Source organism: Emys orbicularis, chromosome 3, assembly GCF_028017835.1.
Source record: "Emys orbicularis isolate rEmyOrb1 chromosome 3, rEmyOrb1.hap1, whole genome shotgun sequence".
In the NCBI taxonomy this organism is placed as follows: domain Eukaryota; kingdom Metazoa; phylum Chordata; order Testudines; family Emydidae; genus Emys; species Emys orbicularis.
This window is the reverse complement of record NC_088685.1, coordinates 18,305,049-18,323,751: the sequence shown is the minus strand read 5'-3', so window position 1 is coordinate 18,323,751 and position 18,703 is coordinate 18,305,049. Positions and strand designations below refer to the sequence as shown.

The following is an 18,703-nucleotide window of genomic DNA, read 5'->3' as shown; positions in this document are numbered from 1 at the left end:
CGGAGAAGGAATATAGGATCTCGAAGGCAGGGAAGCAGCCTCATAGGCTATGACAGCTACTTTCCTGCCTTTGAGATCCTATATTTAGAGCCCTGCACAGATTCAAAATTTGTATCTGCATCCGATCCGTGGATTTGCAGGACTCCACTCATGTGCTTGTATTCAAATGCTAGAAGTTTAAATACTAAGATGAGTGAATTTGAGTGCCTAGTATTAAATGAAGATATTGATATAACAGGCATCACAGAAACGTGGTGGAATGAGCTGGGGATGGGCCGAGCATGCTGGGAGGGAAGAGGGGGACTCTAGCTCACTCAGCCCCTGTCCCCTTTAGGTCCTGTTAAATACAGCCACCATTATGTTACTTGAAATCAGACAGCTAAATGGCTGATAGAGGGGAAGGGAGCAGATATATTCTTTATTTGTAAAACCATCACTCTATTCATAAATTTTGCCAGTGTTAAATGCCCCATCACTTTTGATCATCTGCTGTGCCTGGGAAGAAGCATCAGTTATTCTACTAAAGGCCTGGTAAAAGAGAAGGTTAATGATGAAACTCTCAGCTGGACCAGGACTGAAAAATAATTTTTCCAAGTTCACATAACCAATCCTTTCCACATATCAGATTTGGGTGTCTGGCCAGGTTTTTTTTTTTTTTTTTTGGATCCAGTATAAGGTTTTTCTAAAACTAATTCATGATTGTCTGTCCCTCAATGATCAGCTGCTGATCTGCCATTAAAACACCAGAGGCTGAAAAGTAGCTGCCTATCTCTCCTTATTTTATTTGGTATTTCAAGAGTAACAGCAGGTGCATCCCATGTTGCATCTTGTAGGGAAGCATAGACAGTATTTTAGGAGGAGTGCATGAGGGTGAGGCCCAAGTGACAATGATAAATGCCTTCACTTCAAAGTAACAAGCCAGAGGTATGGGTCTTCCATTTCTTGTAAACAGCACTGAGTGGCAGAAGAGTGAGGCAGAGAGCTTTTGTTGTCATTTTCAGCCTCAGGATGGGCGTGACAGTAGGTCACTGCACCTCAAAGTTAGCTAAGGTTAAAGTCTGTCTGGCTAACAATTGCTTTTCACTAGTTTATAAACCTAGGTTGTCCCAGACAATAAGATTGTTTTAATAGTCTGAATTGTGTTGAGCGTTGTGATGGTCTAAGTCTTGTGTAGCTATGTTGTGTGTTATACAAAGCTACAATTTTGCTTTGTAAAATTCAGTGCAGAACTTGACATTTGCAAGATCTGGACCACACAAGATATGCATCACTTCTCTATTTTTGTTGAGGGTTTTGCAAGCTATGCTGTTTTTGGAGTGGTGGATGATGGGGATTGATGTACTTGCAAAGATTAAAGGAATATTGTGGGGAAAAAATCAAAATAGATCAATATCTAGACTGCACCAAGAGAGTCTAGATACTAATATACACAGTCTTTAGCGGCAGATCTTAAAACCAGTTATACAAAGTTAAATCCAATTCTCTGCGCAAGGGAAGAAAGATTGCCTTCTGATTATGGAACAAGACAGACATAGGAGCCCGGGTTCTGTTTCCTGTCTGATCTTGGGCCAACTGCTTAATCATGCCTCAGTTTGTTTAACTATAGCGCTTCCCCACCTCACAGGGGTATTGAGACTTCGGTGCTATGGAGAAATTGCCATAGTAGGTTCTATAAATAAGGATAAATTAGATCTGCAACACTCCAACTCAGGGGCTTCATTATTGTATAAGATTCAGTAGCTTTGTTAGCAGCTGTCTTTTTAAAAATCCTTTAATCCAATTACTGCAGGGTGCTTTTTCCAGCACTTAGACAATGAAGTGTTCTTTAAAGTCTTTATCCTTACAAGTCCCTTCAGAGTTAAATACTCTCCATTTTAGGGAACAGATACAAGGAGACAGGCAGATGGTTTTGTTTGCCCAAGGCCTGGCAGCTGGTTAGTATCCGAGCGAGGCCTAGAAAGAACTCTGCTATTCCTGGCTCCCGGTTCTGTGCTCAGCTCATTAGATCAGTGTTTCCCAAACTTTTTACTAAGGTGACACTCCAACTGCATTTTGTGTGTGTGTGTGGTTTTTTTTGCAACCCACAATTATATGTATGCTCTGTCCACCCTGGCATCACAACCCTAATCCTGGCCTGGTGCGGAGGGGGAGGCCCTTGGAGGGAGGGGATTGGAAAGTTAGCCCACCCCACAGCAGTAGCTCGTGTCCCAGAGGGCTGGGCCTGGGCTCTCCACTCTGGGTCTTGTGACCAGCCACACAAGGTTGCAGTGCCACTCAGGTTTGGCCCAGCTGCCCCACAGTCGTAACAGTGTGTGATCTGGTATATTGGTATTCCATATTTTTAATTACTATCTCATGTGAACCACTATCAAGTATAAATGTTTTCTTAATTGCCAGCCCTGCAAACTCAAGCTGGAATCGGAAAGTCGAGCTGGGTTCTTCCTGGTGTAGCACAAACCAGGAATAACATTTCTGTAGTTCAGAGTTGGATAGAGTTTCCTTTGATATAGTGAGCCAGAACAGCATCCTGCTTGCTTGTTCATCGCTGTGCTGGCTTGACAGTGCTTTGGCGTAAAATCTGTTCCCCATGTAAGCAGGCTGGAAAGGGATCAGATCTGAGTAAGTGCCTTTTCTCCATAGTTGCCTAATCAGATCACACCTGTACTTTAAACTTTCCTTTCTTGTATCACTCTTCAAAATGTTGATAAATATAACTGCTATTGTCAGTGCATGTCAACATGCCTAATTAAAAGTGCACTTTGCACAGGGATTCTTATACCATTGTAGATTTGTCATTGGCTTTTAAAAGTCAAATATTCTGCACTAGGTAAAATCAGGGCATTTTATGCCTTTTTTGCCATCAAAGTAAAATTGCTTTTATTGTCTCTTCAAAATACACTCTCTTTTTCCTGAGTCTAAAAGTATTCTGTGAAAAGGGAAATCATTCCGATCCCTTAGACTTGGGCCTGGGTTTAACAGAGAGGCAGCAAGTGCATAAACTCAATCCAGCAATAGATTTTGCTGTATACATCCCCACAGGCTTATGTGGTGCCTTACCAGGATGACAAAGGTACAGGCCCTGCTTGGAGGAGCTTAGTCCAGATACAAATGTAAAATTCAGGTAACAGTATATTAAGAGGACTAATTAGGTTGCTATTGGAAACGCTACTATGAATAGTTAGCATCTTAGCTGTAAACATTAGTCATTCATACTAATGCTTTGGTTTCAAACCATGCTAGTGAGACACTTGTCACTGAGCTTACCCGACAGGTTGGTCATCTGAATTAATAGAATTACAAGGCTCAATTCTGGCTGTTGACTCAGTCACATTGACTTCTGTGGCTACTCATGTGAATAAGTGGGATTTGGCCACTGAACAAGTGCCACTGCACATACTTAAAACCGTAATCTTTTCTTGCAGTTACCATACGTTTTGTTGGTGGGGTATTAAAGGGACCCAATGAATCACAAACTGTATGGGGAGGTATCTGGATTTTTTTTTTTTTTTTGAGTGACCTGATAGTCTCATGTACAAGAGCGAGGTTATACTCTGGAGCACCTCACTAAAGGGCATAGACACAAATGGCAAAATATAGCCCTTGAAGTTATGTCTGTGAAGGAACAGCCCTTCGTGGATACATGTAAATCTCAATGTGTCTCTGGCAGGCAGTATCTGAGAACAGGGATTAATGTCGGTCTACCTGCCAAAATAGACGAGAGAAACGGAGAGCTGCTTTGAAAGCAGTTGCTACTCTGGCAACTGCAACTTAATGATCTGCAGATGTCTCTCTGGTCTGCTAAGCTTTGGCTGTCTTTCTTTAAACTAGATGAGTAATGAAATCATAGCTCTATGAAATCCTGGGTTCTCTACATTCTGGTTCTCCTACTTGTGCTTTAGCTCAGTGGGTCTCAACCTTTTTTTAATGGCGACCCCTTTCACATCACAAGCCTCTGAGTGCGACACCCCCCCCCCCCCATATAAATTAAACACACTTGTTAATATATTTAACACCATTATAAATGCTGGAGGCAAGTGGGGTTTGGGGTGGAGGTTGACCGCTCCTGGACCCCCCCATGTAATGACCTCGCGACCCCTTGAAGGGTCCCGACCCCCAGTTTGCTTTAGCTGAAGTGTCCCTTGACTTGTGCTTGTACAATTTTTCATTTCCTGCTTGGATAGTATTGCCTGGCTTGTGGTCATTGAAAGTACCTCAACCTTGCACTAACCATGCAGGAATCGTACTCTTGTTTCCATTTTAGGAAATTGGACTTTGCCTATTTATAGAGGCGCCTATTTATAGAGGCACCTCTTCAGCTGTAAATGCTGTGCATCAAGAGAACATCCCTCAGTCTTCATCTGACACTAGTGGTGTGTCCGTGCTGCTGTTGGGAACGTCTCCCCCAGCCGGGGTGGTAGATACACGCTAGCTTTGTGTGAGCTAGCGTGCTAAAGATAGCAGTGTGTATGTCGCTGCACAGGCTAGCTGCCCAAGTACAAGTCTGCCAAACCCCTCCCCTCGTCCCCTCTCCCTCACGTCCATACTTAGCTGGCTAATCTATACCGTAACATCCACATTGCTATTTTTAGCATGGTAGTTTAGGCATGTGTCTACCTGGGCTGGGGGGCACGCTCCCATCAGCAGGATAGACATACCGTAGGTGTCTGGCATCTCAGCAGTTATATAGCAAGCAGTACAGCCTCTTGTCTCTTGGGTAATCTTACACCACTTGCTAGCAGTTATCCTTTTCTCTGTTGCCTGGCCTCATTTCCTTAATTAACCCTACACTATAGTCTAAACACAGAGCCCTTGGATCTTACCAGATGTGTGCCAGATACAGTGGTCAATCGCTCTGCTTTTATTATGCTTTCCTCCCCATGACTGTTAAAATTGCAATCTCTTCAGGGCAGGGAAGAAGTCAGTTCAGAGCCATAAGTGTGTGTGTTTTTGTGGGAATACTCTTGTACACATTTTACCAGTAAACCTCCTACATCAACAGGGTTGACTTTGAAAAGGCTAGTTTGAAACAGTGGACTACATTTAATGTTGAAACGAGGAAAGCAAAGGGTCCTCTTTCCCCAAAATCCTTGCATCTTCTGCCCTGTGGCCCAAGTTACATGAAGGTTTCTAGCAGCCTGCTAGCTTACTGGAGGAGGAATAGTGATATGGAACTTGCAAACACAGAAACAAGCAAGTATGTGTTTCATGCATCCAAATAATATCAGTGCAGCTGCACTGTCATGTTCTTGACCTTAAAACACTTCTGTTGTCTGTTGCATTAGGGCATGCGTTTTTGCACTATTTGCTAACTTTCCATACAGACTACACTAAATCCACCTTTACGTGAATGGCTGAATAATATTACAACCATAGATGGAGTTGCCCTTTGAAAGTATAGCTGTAGTTTACAAAATGGCAGTCTCCTTTCCTTCCTTAGTGGACTAAATAGTTGGATATGTAACCTCCTTCCAAACTGGTTCCTTAATGATGTGGTTTATGTATATTTTAGGGCAATCCTGAATTCAGGAGCACAGTATCTAGTTAAATTGGATGTGGATGGGCTGTATTTAAAGGTGGGGAGGGATCTCTTTTTTTTTTTTCTTAAATGTAAATTTACTTAATACCAAATCCATACACTTAAGCTTTCCTTTGCCACATTCATTGCTTGAACTGCATAGCCTCTAAATGCTGAAGGGAACATACAGGAGTTGCTTCTTGTTTTCCTCTGGGATTCAGACGAGGAAAGTGCAAACAGAAGAAAAAAGTTGGCAGTTTTCTTTGAAGTAAGATTAAACATAATCAGGAAGACATGGGGTTGATTCCATATGTCATGGAATCCTTGTTCTCAAGCACTGTTATTGGCATGTCTCAAGACTGGTTCTTAGTTACTTACCAGGTCCTGCTGTGCAACACATCTGTCTGTACTGCAGTATGTGCAGATCCCTTTGCCACTGAGCACTGACAGATTCTTCTAATCATCTGGTTTCAGAAGGAACAGCCCCAAGTTTTGGCTGACAATGGGGTGACTTAATATGGTCAGCATCCATGTATTGTATGCTTAGTGTGAGCTCACATCTTTATTTTAAAAAACCCAGCCCCACCCATTGGAGGCATCCTCTCTAAAGTGTTAGCCATGCCAGCCGATAGCAGGACACTCAGCTAGCTCCTTGAGAGAGGGTGTGCCTTACTTTGATTTGCCACATCATGGTAAGATAATAGCTGTGGGCTAGAGAGGGAGATGTTATACCTGGAGTCTGGTAGATCTGAGAGGAATCTTGCCTCCCACACAAATTGAAACAGGGCAGGAGGTGACAGGCAAGTGGAGAGAGGAGTTTAATTTCTCTTGTAGAGGTGGGATTGTCCATTTGATAGCTACTGCTAAGTTAGGCCAAAATTTCCCCCCAAGCTTTTTTCCCTTCATCCAGAGTGGTGGTCTTGGGGTGACTTGTTGGTGTGATGGGGGAGTTTAAAGCCCAGGCCTGGCAGTGTCCCTCTGTGTTCTCTGTATAGGTTCATACTGCATTTGCTGTTGGCATGTTTGAGCTCCTGAGTTACCAGTCCATAGCCCAGAATTACAGTGAAGATTAATTCTGTGCAAGCTGTAAAAATGCCATAAGGTGCTTGTACTGTCTGGATGGATATGCACTTTCTTCTGCACCAAAGAAACCAGCTGGATGACTAGATAAGTCAGTCCTATACACTAACTGATGTGGACTACACAGGGTTTTTTCAGAGAAAAGTGTAGAGGAAGCAAGTATCAGAGGGGTAGCCGTGTTAGTCTGAATCTGTAAAAAGCAACAGAGGGTCCTGTGGCACCTTTAAGACTAACAGAAGTATTGGGAGCATAAGCTTTCGTGGGTAAGAACCTCACTTCTTCAGATGCAAGTAATGGAAATCTCCAGAGGCAGGTATAAATCAGTGTGGAGATAACGAGGTTAGTTCAATCAGGGAGGGTGAGGTGCTCTGCTAGCAGTAGAGGTGTGAACACCAAGGGAGGAGAAACTGCTTCTGTAGTTGGATAGCCATTCACAGTCTTTGTTTAATCCTGATCTGATGGTGTCAAATTTGCAAATGAACTGGAGCTCAGCAGTTTCTCTTTGGAGTCTGGTCCTGAAGTTTTTTTGCTGTAAGATGGCTACCTTAACATCTGCTATTGTGTGGCCAGGGAGGTTAAAGTGTTCTCCTACAGGTTTTTGTATATTGCCATTCCTGATATCTGACTTGTGTCCATTTATCCTCTTGCGTAGTGACTGTCCAGTTTGGCCAATGTACATAGCAGAGGGGCATTGCTGGCACATGATGGCATATATAACATTGGTGGACGTGCAGGTGAATGAGCCGGTGATGTTGTAGCTGATCTGGTTAGGTCCTGTGATAGTGCTGCTGGTGTAGATATGTGGGCAGAGTTGGCATCGAGGTTTGTTGCATGGGTTGGTTCCTGAGTTAGAGTTGTTATGGTGCGGTGCGTGGTTGCTGGTGAGAATATGCTTAAGGTTGGCGGGTTGTCTGTGGGCGAGGACTGGCCTGCCTCCCAAGGTCTGTGAAAGTGAGGGGTCATTGTCCAGGATGGGCTGTAGATCACTGATGATGCGTTGGAGAGGTTTAAGCTGAGGGCTGTAGGTGATGGCCAGTGGAGTTCTGTTGGTTTCTTTTTTGGGCCTGTCTTGTAGCAGGAGGCTTCTGGGTACACGTCTGGCTCTGTTGATTTGTTCCTTTATTTCCTTGTGTGGGTATCGTAGTTTTGAGAATGCTTGGTGAAGATCTTGCAGGTGTTGGTCTCTGTCTGAGGGGTTGGAGCAGATGCGGTTGTACCTCAGTGCTTGGCTGTAGACGATGGATCGTGTGGTGTGTCCAGGGTGGAAGCTGGAGGCATGAAGGTAGGCATAGCGGTCGGTGGGTTTTCGGTATAGGGTGGTGTTAACGTGGCCATTGCTTATTTGTACTGTGGTGTCCAGGAAGTGGACCTCCCGTGTAGATTGGTCCAGGCTGAGGTTGATGGTGGGGTGGAAGCTGTTGAAATCATGGTGGAATTCTTCCAGGGTCTCCTTCCCATGGGTCCAGATGATGAAGATGTCATCAATGTAGCGTAGGTAGAGAAGGGGCGTGAGTGGACGAGAGCTGAGGAAGCGTTGTTCCAGGTCAGCCATAAAGATGTTGGCATATTGTGGGGCCATGCGGGTGCCCATAGCGGTGCCACTGGTCTGGAGGTATATATTGTCACCAAATTTGAAATAATTGTGCGTGAGGATAAAGTCACAGAGCTCAGCAATAAGTTGTGCTGTGTCATCATCAGGGATACTGTTCCTGACAGCTTGTATTCCATCTGTGTGTGGGATGTTTGTGTAGAGAGCCTCTACATCCATGGTGGCTAGGATGGTGTTTTCTGGGAGGTCACCAATGCATTGTAGTTTTCTCAGGAAATCTGTGGTGTCACGGAGATAGCTGGGAGTGCTGGTGGCGTAGGGTCTGAGTAGGGAGTCCACATATCCAGACAGTCCTTCAGTGAGAGTGCCAATGCCCGAGATGATGGGGCGTCCAGGATTTCCAGGTTTGTGGATCTTGGGTAGTAGATAGAATAACCCCGGTCGGGGCTCTAAGGGTATGTTGATTTGTTCCTGTGTTAGTGTAGGGAGTGTCCTGAGTAGATGGTGCAGTTTCTTAGTGTATTCCTCAGTGGGATCTGAGGAAAGTGGCCTGTAGAATTTGGTATTGGAGAGTTGTCTGGTGGCCTCCTTCTGGTAGTCAGACCTGTTCATGATGACAACAGCACCTCCTTTATCAGCCTCTTTGATGATAATGTCAGGGTGGTTTCTGAGGCTGTGGATGGCATTGCGTTCTGCACGACTTAGGTTATGAGGCAAGCGATGTTGTTTTTCCACAATTTCTGCCTGTGCACGTCGGCGGAAGCATTCTATGTATAGGTCCAGACTGTCATTTCGACCCTCAGGAGGAGTCCATGTGGAGTTCTTCTTCCTGTGTTGTTGGTGGGAGGGTATCTGTGTATCAGTGCGCTGTTCAGTGTTATCTTGAAAGTATTCTTTGAGTCGGAGGCGGCGAAAGTAGGCTTCCAGATCACCGCAGAACTGTATCATGTTCGTGGGGGTGCTGGGGCAAAAAGAGAGTCCCCGAGATAGGACAGACTCCTCTGCTGGGTTGAGTGTGTGGCTGGATAAATTGACGATATTGCTGGGTGAGTTAGGGGTACCCCTGTTGTGGCCCCATGTGCCAGGTAGGATTTTAGACAGCTTACGGTCCTTTTTCCTTTGTAGAGAGGTGAAGTGTGTAATGTAGATCTCCTGTCTTATTTTAGTAAAGTCCATTTGTGTGGAGGGTTGGTTATTTATGAAAGTCTCCAGGTTGGAGAGCTCTTTCTTGATGTTTATCTGTTTGCTGTATAGGATGCTGATCAGGTGGTTCCTCAGTTTCTTTGATAGTGTATGGCATAATCTCTCACTGTGGTCTGTGCAGTATGTAGATAGCAATGGATTTTTCACCTTCAGTCCATTTGGTATGATGTCCATCCGTTTGCATTTGGAAAGGAAGATGATATCTGTCTGTATTTGTGCAAGTTTCTTCATGAGGTTGATAGATTTCCATTCCATACGGCTAAATGCAGTGCCTTGCATGGTGTCAAGTATCAGAGGGGTAGCCGTGTTAGTCTGAATCTGTAAAAAGCAACAGAGGGTCCTGTGGCACCTTTAAGACTAACAGAAGTATTGGGAGCATAAGCTTTCGTGGGTAAGAACCTCACTTCTTCAGATGCAAGTAATGGAAATCTCCAGAGGCAGGTATAAATCAGTGTGGAGATAACGAGGTTAGTTCAATCAGGGAGGGTGAGGTGCTCTGCTAGCAGTAGAGGTGTGAACACCAAGGGAGGAGAAACTGCTTCTGTAGTTGGATAGCCATTCACAGTCTTTGTTTAATCCTGATCTGATGGTGTCAAATTTGCAAATGAACTGGAGCTCAGCAGTTTCTCTTTGGAGTCTGGTCCTGAAGTTTTTTTGCTGTAAGATGGCTACCTTAACATCTGCTATTGTGTGGCCAGGGAGGTTAAAGTGTTCTCCTACAGGTTTTTGTATATTGCCATTCCTGATATCTGACTTGTGTCCATTTATCCTCTTGCGTAGTGACTGTCCAGTTTGGCCAATGTACATAGCAGAGGGGCATTGCTGGCACATGATGGCATATATAACATTGGTGGACGTGCAGGTGAATGAGCCGGTGATGTTGTAGCTGATCTGGTTAGGTCCTGTGATAGTGCTGCTGGTGTAGATATGTGGGCAGAGTTGGCATCGAGGTTTGTTGCATGGGTTGGTTCCTGAGTTAGAGTTGTTATGGTGCGGTGCGTGGTTGCTGGTGAGAATATGCTTAAGGTTGGCGGGTTGTCTGTGGGCGAGGACTGGCCTGCCTCCCAAGGTCTGTGAAAGTGAGGGGTCATTGTCCAGGATGGGCTGTAGATCACTGATGATGCGTTGGAGAGGTTTAAGCTGAGGGCTGTAGGTGATGGCCAGTGGAGTTCTGTTGGTTTCTTTTTTGGGCCTGTCTTGTAGCAGGAGGCTTCTGGGTACACGTCTGGCTCTGTTGATTTGTTCCTTTATTTCCTTGTGTGGGTATCGTAGTTTTGAGAATGCTTGGTGAAGATCTTGCAGGTGTTGGTCTCTGTCTGAGGGGTTGGAGCAGATGCGGTTGTACCTCAGTGCTTGGCTGTAGACGATGGATCGTGTGGTGTGTCCAGGGTGGAAGCTGGAGGCATGAAGGTAGGCATAGCGGTCGGTGGGTTTTCGGTATAGGGTGGTGTTAACGTGGCCATTGCTTATTTGTACTGTGGTGTCCAGGAAGTGGACCTCCCGTGTAGATTGGTCCAGGCTGAGGTTGATGGTGGGGTGGAAGCTGTTGAAATCATGGTGGAATTCTTCCAGGGTCTCCTTCCCATGGGTCCAGATGATGAAGATGTCATCAATGTAGCGTAGGTAGAGAAGGGGCGTGAGTGGACGAGAGCTGAGGAAGCGTTGTTCCAGGTCAGCCATAAAGATGTTGGCATATTGTGGGGCCATGCGGGTGCCCATAGCGGTGCCACTGGTCTGGAGGTATATATTGTCACCAAATTTGAAATAATTGTGCGTGAGGATAAAGTCACAGAGCTCAGCAATAAGTTGTGCTGTGTCATCATCAGGGATACTGTTCCTGACAGCTTGTATTCCATCTGTGTGTGGGATGTTTGTGTAGAGAGCCTCTACATCCATGGTGGCTAGGATGGTGTTTTCTGGGAGGTCACCAATGCATTGTAGTTTTCTCAGGAAATCTGTGGTGTCACGGAGATAGCTGGGAGTGCTGGTGGCGTAGGGTCTGAGTAGGGAGTCCACATATCCAGACAGTCCTTCAGTGAGAGTGCCAATGCCCGAGATGATGGGGCGTCCAGGATTTCCAGGTTTGTGGATCTTGGGTAGTAGATAGAATAACCCCGGTCGGGGCTCTAAGGGTATGTTGATTTGTTCCTGTGTTAGTGTAGGGAGTGTCCTGAGTAGATGGTGCAGTTTCTTAGTGTATTCCTCAGTGGGATCTGAGGAAAGTGGCCTGTAGAATTTGGTATTGGAGAGTTGTCTGGTGGCCTCCTTCTGGTAGTCAGACCTGTTCATGATGACAACAGCACCTCCTTTATCAGCCTCTTTGATGATAATGTCAGGGTGGTTTCTGAGGCTGTGGATGGCATTGCGTTCTGCACGACTTAGGTTATGAGGCAAGCGATGTTGTTTTTCCACAATTTCTGCCTGTGCACGTCGGCGGAAGCATTCTATGTATAGGTCCAGACTGTCATTTCGACCCTCAGGAGGAGTCCATGTGGAGTTCTTCTTCCTGTGTTGTTGGTGGGAGGGTATCTGTGTATCAGTGCGCTGTTCAGTGTTATCTTGAAAGTATTCTTTGAGTCGGAGGCGGCGAAAGTAGGCTTCCAGATCACCGCAGAACTGTATCATGTTCGTGGGGGTGCTGGGGCAAAAAGAGAGTCCCCGAGATAGGACAGACTCCTCTGCTGGGTTGAGTGTGTGGCTGGATAAATTGACGATATTGCTGGGTGAGTTAGGGGTACCCCTGTTGTGGCCCCATGTGCCAGGTAGGATTTTAGACAGCTTACGGTCCTTTTTCCTTTGTAGAGAGGTGAAGTGTGTAATGTAGATCTCCTGTCTTATTTTAGTAAAGTCCATTTGTGTGGAGGGTTGGTTATTTATGAAAGTCTCCAGGTTGGAGAGCTCTTTCTTGATGTTTATCTGTTTGCTGTATAGGATGCTGATCAGGTGGTTCCTCAGTTTCTTTGATAGTGTATGGCATAATCTCTCACTGTGGTCTGTGCAGTATGTAGATAGCAATGGATTTTTCACCTTCAGTCCATTTGGTATGATGTCCATCCGTTTGCATTTGGAAAGGAAGATGATATCTGTCTGTATTTGTGCAAGTTTCTTCATGAGGTTGATAGATTTCCATTCCATACGGCTAAATGCAGTGCCTTGCATGGTGTCAAGTATCAGAGGGGTAGCCGTGTTAGTCTGAATCTGTAAAAAGCAACAGAGGGTCCTGTGGCACCTTTAAGACTAACAGAAGTATTGGGAGCATAAGCTTTCGTGGGTAAGAACCTCACTTCTTCAGATGCAAGTAATGGAAATCTCCAGAGGCAGGTATAAATCAGTGTGGAGATAACGAGGTTAGTTCAATCAGGGAGGGTGAGGTGCTCTGCTAGCAGTAGAGGTGTGAACACCAAGGGAGGAGAAACTGCTTCTGTAGTTGGATAGCCATTCACAGTCTTTGTTTAATCCTGATCTGATGGTGTCAAATTTGCAAATGAACTGGAGCTCAGCAGTTTCTCTTTGGAGTCTGGTCCTGAAGTTTTTTTGCTGTAAGATGGCTACCTTAACATCTGCTATTGTGTGGCCAGGGAGGTTAAAGTGTTCTCCTACAGGTTTTTGTATATTGCCATTCCTGATATCTGACTTGTGTCCATTTATCCTCTTGCGTAGTGACTGTCCAGTTTGGCCAATGTACATAGCAGAGGGGCATTGCTGGCACATGATGGCATATATAACATTGGTGGACGTGCAGGTGAATGAGCCGGTGATGTTGTAGCTGATCTGGTTAGGTCCTGTGATAGTGCTGCTGGTGTAGATATGTGGGCAGAGTTGGCATCGAGGTTTGTTGCATGGGTTGGTTCCTGAGTTAGAGTTGTTATGGTGCGGTGCGTGGTTGCTGGTGAGAATATGCTTAAGGTTGGCGGGTTGTCTGTGGGCGAGGACTGGCCTGCCTCCCAAGGTCTGTGAAAGTGAGGGGTCATTGTCCAGGATGGGCTGTAGATCACTGATGATGCGTTGGAGAGGTTTAAGCTGAGGGCTGTAGGTGATGGCCAGTGGAGTTCTGTTGGTTTCTTTTTTGGGCCTGTCTTGTAGCAGGAGGCTTCTGGGTACACGTCTGGCTCTGTTGATTTGTTCCTTTATTTCCTTGTGTGGGTATCGTAGTTTTGAGAATGCTTGGTGAAGATCTTGCAGGTGTTGGTCTCTGTCTGAGGGGTTGGAGCAGATGCGGTTGTACCTCAGTGCTTGGCTGTAGACGATGGATCGTGTGGTGTGTCCAGGGTGGAAGCTGGAGGCATGAAGGTAGGCATAGCGGTCGGTGGGTTTTCGGTATAGGGTGGTGTTAACGTGGCCATTGCTTATTTGTACTGTGGTGTCCAGGAAGTGGACCTCCCGTGTAGATTGGTCCAGGCTGAGGTTGATGGTGGGGTGGAAGCTGTTGAAATCATGGTGGAATTCTTCCAGGGTCTCCTTCCCATGGGTCCAGATGATGAAGATGTCATCAATGTAGCGTAGGTAGAGAAGGGGCAATATACAAAAACCTGTAGGAGAACACTTTAACCTCCCTGGCCACACAATAGCAGATGTTAAGGTAGCCATCTTACAGCAAAAAAACTTCAGGACCAGACTCCAAAGAGAAACTGCTGAGCTCCAGTTCATTTGCAAATTTGACACCATCAGATCAGGATTAAACAAAGACTGTGAATGGCTATCCAACTACAGAAGCAGTTTCTCCTCCCTTGGTGTTCACACCTCTACTGCTAGCAGAGCACCTCACCCTCCCTGATTGAACTAACCTCGTTATCTCCACACTGATTTATACCTGCCTCTGGAGATTTCCATTACTTGCATCTGAAGAAGTGAGGTTCTTACCCACGAAAGCTTATGCTCCCAATACTTCTGTTAGTCTTAAAGGTGCCACAGGACCCTCTGTTGCTTTTTGTAGAGGAAGCATAATTCTTAAGTATTCACTGACCGTGGTGGATAATGTGGTGAGGGAGGGTCAGGGATGGTGAACAGTGGCTGCTATATAATGAAATGCAGTAACAGCCCCACTGATTCTTGCACTCTTGTGTGTCCTGGGGTACAATGAATGCTAACCACACAATGATTGACTGTACACTTTCCTTGACTGGTCATAAGGGGAGTTATTACTTCCCATCTTGCACATGGGAATTGTTCAGTATCTTAAATGAGTCCCTTTCCCATCTTACAAGGCTTTTTTGGTTGAAAAGAGAAATTCCTTCAGTGGCTTTGTGAATTAATATTGCTCTCAGGCAGCACATCATTAATCTATATGAGGGTTTAATAGCAAAACTTTCTTCCAAAGTAAAATCTGCTGTTGGCACACAGCCATCTGCACCGTCTGGCTCCAAATCCCTTTCACCCGTACTCCCATACTAGTGTTTCAACTAAGGATTTTGTTCACCTGTAACTTCCCCCCGGTTTGTCCTTTGAGAACTGAAACTTCTTGGGCGGGGCGGGGGGGAGGGGAGCGGAGTGGAGTGGAGAGACCTGAGCTCAAAAGCCAAACTAGTTCAAATGTGAAAATTCCACCTCAACAGTTTTGTTTGTTTTTTGTTCTTGGAGTGTAAAAATGTTTGGGATTTTCAGTTCCCCTGTTAAAACACACATGCTGTCTGTGATGCCCTGGGAAGTGGCTTGGATTTGACACATTATGGCTTGGTGTGAATGTAAGTTCTCGATGTGCTGTCAAAGTTAAACACCGTGTTTTAAATAAGTGCTCAGGCTTGCAACTGTGTTCCATGCGAGTCCCTGGGATATTTGGGGGTAGTGGGGAGGAAAGGTGTAGGTGAAGGAATAGAGTGCCTATTAGGGAAAACCAGATGCTGTAACCTGGCAGTCCAGTCAAAAGTGGGCTGAATAATGGACTTCATTCTGAGGGAAAGGCAGATGTAGGCCTGTCTGTTGAAAGAAGTGCCCGTGGTGAGACTAAGGTCACAGGAACAGCTCAGCCCTGAACAGTGTGAAAAGAACATTAGAAACACCAAAATCCTGTCTCCACAGGAATGGAAAAACAAAGCTCTGTTGTGCGTAGACTGTCTGCTGACTCTTGTAAGGCGTTCTTATAATACTGAGTGCAATGCTTAGCTATGTAGAAGTAAACATTTCATACTTCCTACAGTGAACGTCAATGGGTGCACGTACGTAAAGATAATAGACAAATGATCTCCTATTACTCCAGCTCTTTCCAAAATGAAAGTGCCTGAGCCCTGGTCTACACTACAGACTTATGTCTGTATAACTCTAGCTTTGTCTATACTGCACTTTCGTCGGTAAAACTTTTGTCGTTCAGGGGTGTGAAAAAAACACATCCTTGACTGACAAAAGTTTTACCGACGAAAAGCGCCAGTGTAGACAGCGCTTTGTTGGTGAGAGACGCTCTACTGCCGACAAAGCTTCTGCCTCTTGTTGGGGGTAGATTTATTTGATCAGTGAGAGAGCTCTCTCCTGCCAATAAAGAGTGGCTACACTGCGCACCTTTTAGCGGCATGGCTGTAGCGGCATGGCTGTGTCACTAAAAGATGTGCAGTGTAGACATAGCCTGTATCACTCAGGGGTTAGTCTGTATCCACACCCCTGAACTACATAGTTCTACTTCCTGGGGTCCAGGTTTCGGGCTGCCTGACGGGGTTCTGGGTCGGGGCAGCCCAGCCCTGCACCCCGGGCTCTGATTCCTGCCCCCACTCTGTGAAGTGGTCTCTGGGCAAGGGGTGCTGGGCATAGAGGTCTTGGGGGAGGGCGCTGTGGTTCTCAAACTGCAATCTAGTAACACATTATGGACCACATATGCAGCCCACAATGATAAATAGGTAGAGAACCACTGGTCTACATTGAACGCTACAGTGGTGCAGCTGGCCTTGAGCATGAACAATCAACAAAGTGCGCTGTTAACTTCCAACCTGAAAAACCAGACTTATGGGAGACGGATAAGATTTGTCCAAGAATAGATCAAGAGAGTCATTAAAACACAAAGGCATTCTGCAGACTTGCTTGATGACCAATTAAGTATGTTTCAGCAATGGAATGAGTTGTTTCAATGCAACAGTTAAATACAAGTTTAATTTAAGGAGAATGCTGAGCACTCCAGAGTAAGGTAAGACTTGCAAAGATGTCTGGAGCAGTTGGAAAAACTTCCAGTTCACTATTCAAAGGTAAACAAACAAAAGAAAGACAAGTCAACCCTGTGAGACAGTGCTTACAGGAAAGCTACCCGAAGGGGAGTGCTGCTTTAGACAGAATGTAGAATCACCAAAACCAGGCACTGGATGGCTGGAGAATAACTTGAAGTTGTGCCATAAATCTCACAACTCTCCTTGGATGAGCACTGTAAGAATCTCTTTTCAACTCTGCATCATTCTACAGTGTCTTTTAATTAAATACGTTTGCAATGTTATTGTTGCTGTGTTGGTCTCAGGATATTAGAGAAAGAAGGTGGGTGAGGTATCAGAGTAGCAGCCGTGTTAGTCTGTATCCGCAAAAAGAACAGGAGTACTTGTGGCACCTTAGAGACTAACACATTTATTTGAGCATAAGCTTTCGTGGGCTACAGCTCACTACATCAGATGTATAGAATGGAACATGTAGTAAGAAGATATAGATATATGTATACACACATACAGAGAACATGAAAAAGTGGAAGTAGCCATACCAACTGTAAGAGGCTAATTAATTAAGATGAGCTATTATCAGCGGGAGGGAAAAAAAACTTTTGTAGTGATAATCAAGATGGCCCATTTTAGACAGTTGACAAGAAGGTGTGAGGATACTTAACATGGGGAAATAGATTCAATATGTGTAATGACCCAGCCATGGGATTATCACTACAAAAGTTTTTTTTTCTCTCCTGCTGATAATAGCTCATCTTAATTAATTAGCCTCTTACAGTTGGTATGGCTACTTCCATTTTTCCATGTTCTCTGTATGTATATATATCTTCTTACTGTATGTTCCATTCTATGCATCCGAAGAAGTGGGCTGTAGCCCACGAAAGCTTATGCTCAAATAAATTTGTTAGTCTCTAAGGTGCCACAAGTACTCCTGTTCTTTTTGTGGGTGAAGTAATATCTTTTATTGGATCAGCTCCAATTCAGTCACAACGATGAAATACTAATTTAACTGCTTTGCTTGAAAAGCCCCATTTTGTGGGGTTCGGGTCATCCCACATCCCAACGCTGAAATACCTTGTGATTATCTGGTATTTTTCATTGCAAAACTCAGCTCCATTTTTAGTGGAAGATCCAGTTCTAAATCCCTTTGACTCCTTAGAAAAAAACCTGTGTGCTTCTCCAGAGGCTGCAAGGTCGTGGATCTGAAAATGTTTAGAGATAACACTTCAAGTTTAGTTTCCAGGTCTGAACCCAAGACTAGTGGGATATTTTGCATGGCCTTGGGTTTCGCAATAAGGGTCATGCAGCTCCAGTTCCAATCTCTTCCTATGAGAGTGAAACTAAACTAATAGGGCCCATAAAAGATGGATTGATTGGGGTGACATGCCCTGGTATCTGCCACAGAATAAAGAGCCAGTACAGGGCTCAGTTGCCTCTTCCTCTCACCTCATTGTGAAGAAGATAGCAGCAAGGGGGAAGCTCAGAAGCACTGGGTCTGGCTTGGGAGAAGGAGTGGGATGGAAGTGGTGAAATCCTAAATAAACTATTAGCAAACATGTAGCTGGCTTAGCCTTAGGTAAGAGTTAAAACCTGTGGCCAGCCTAATTGCGTCAGTGCTAAATAGTGTGCGTCAAAGTTCTTATTACAAATCTCGAAAGTGCTTAGCACCCTCCATTCTATTGCATTCAGTGGGTGCTGCAGGTGCCTGGCATCCCTGTAGAGTATTAAATCTAATGTTACCCAGTTTGAAAACTGGGACAGTGATTGTAAGATAGTGAAAGGACCTGATGAGTGTTGTTCCTGATGGTCATACCTAGACGGACATGCTAGTGTAGCAATTAATTCTTTAGAAAACGGTGCATGCAGGGTTAGCCACTAGAATTCTACTTTCAATTATGTCTTTAGTATGTAACCACTGTATGGAACTCTTTACTATCCAAAAACCTGAGTGAACATTTGAATGAGCAGTTCTAATAATATCACTGTTGACTGCATGGTCTTATTAAAACAGGAAGCTATAAATTTTGTACGTTTTCTGGAAATAAGATGGTACGATTTAGGCTTATTATGAGCATTAACAACTTTTAAAAAAATAACAAGTGAATTAAGTTGCACTATAAATGTCTCAAATAATATTTATCTCAACTTGGCAGCATGCACCAGTAACTTGTTATGTAATAGTTTTAATCGTATTTTTCAGAACAGTGGGCGTAATGGTCTTCTGGCTGACTGAAGCCA

At 44.8% G+C, this 18,703-nt stretch overlaps 1 protein-coding gene across 1 annotated transcript in view; it reads left to right on the top strand.

The window, feature by feature from the left end:
- TNFRSF21 (TNF receptor superfamily member 21) overlaps positions 1 to 18,703 on the top strand; it is a 69,251-nt gene that overhangs the window by 20,055 nt on the left and 30,493 nt on the right. The window lies entirely within an intron of this gene.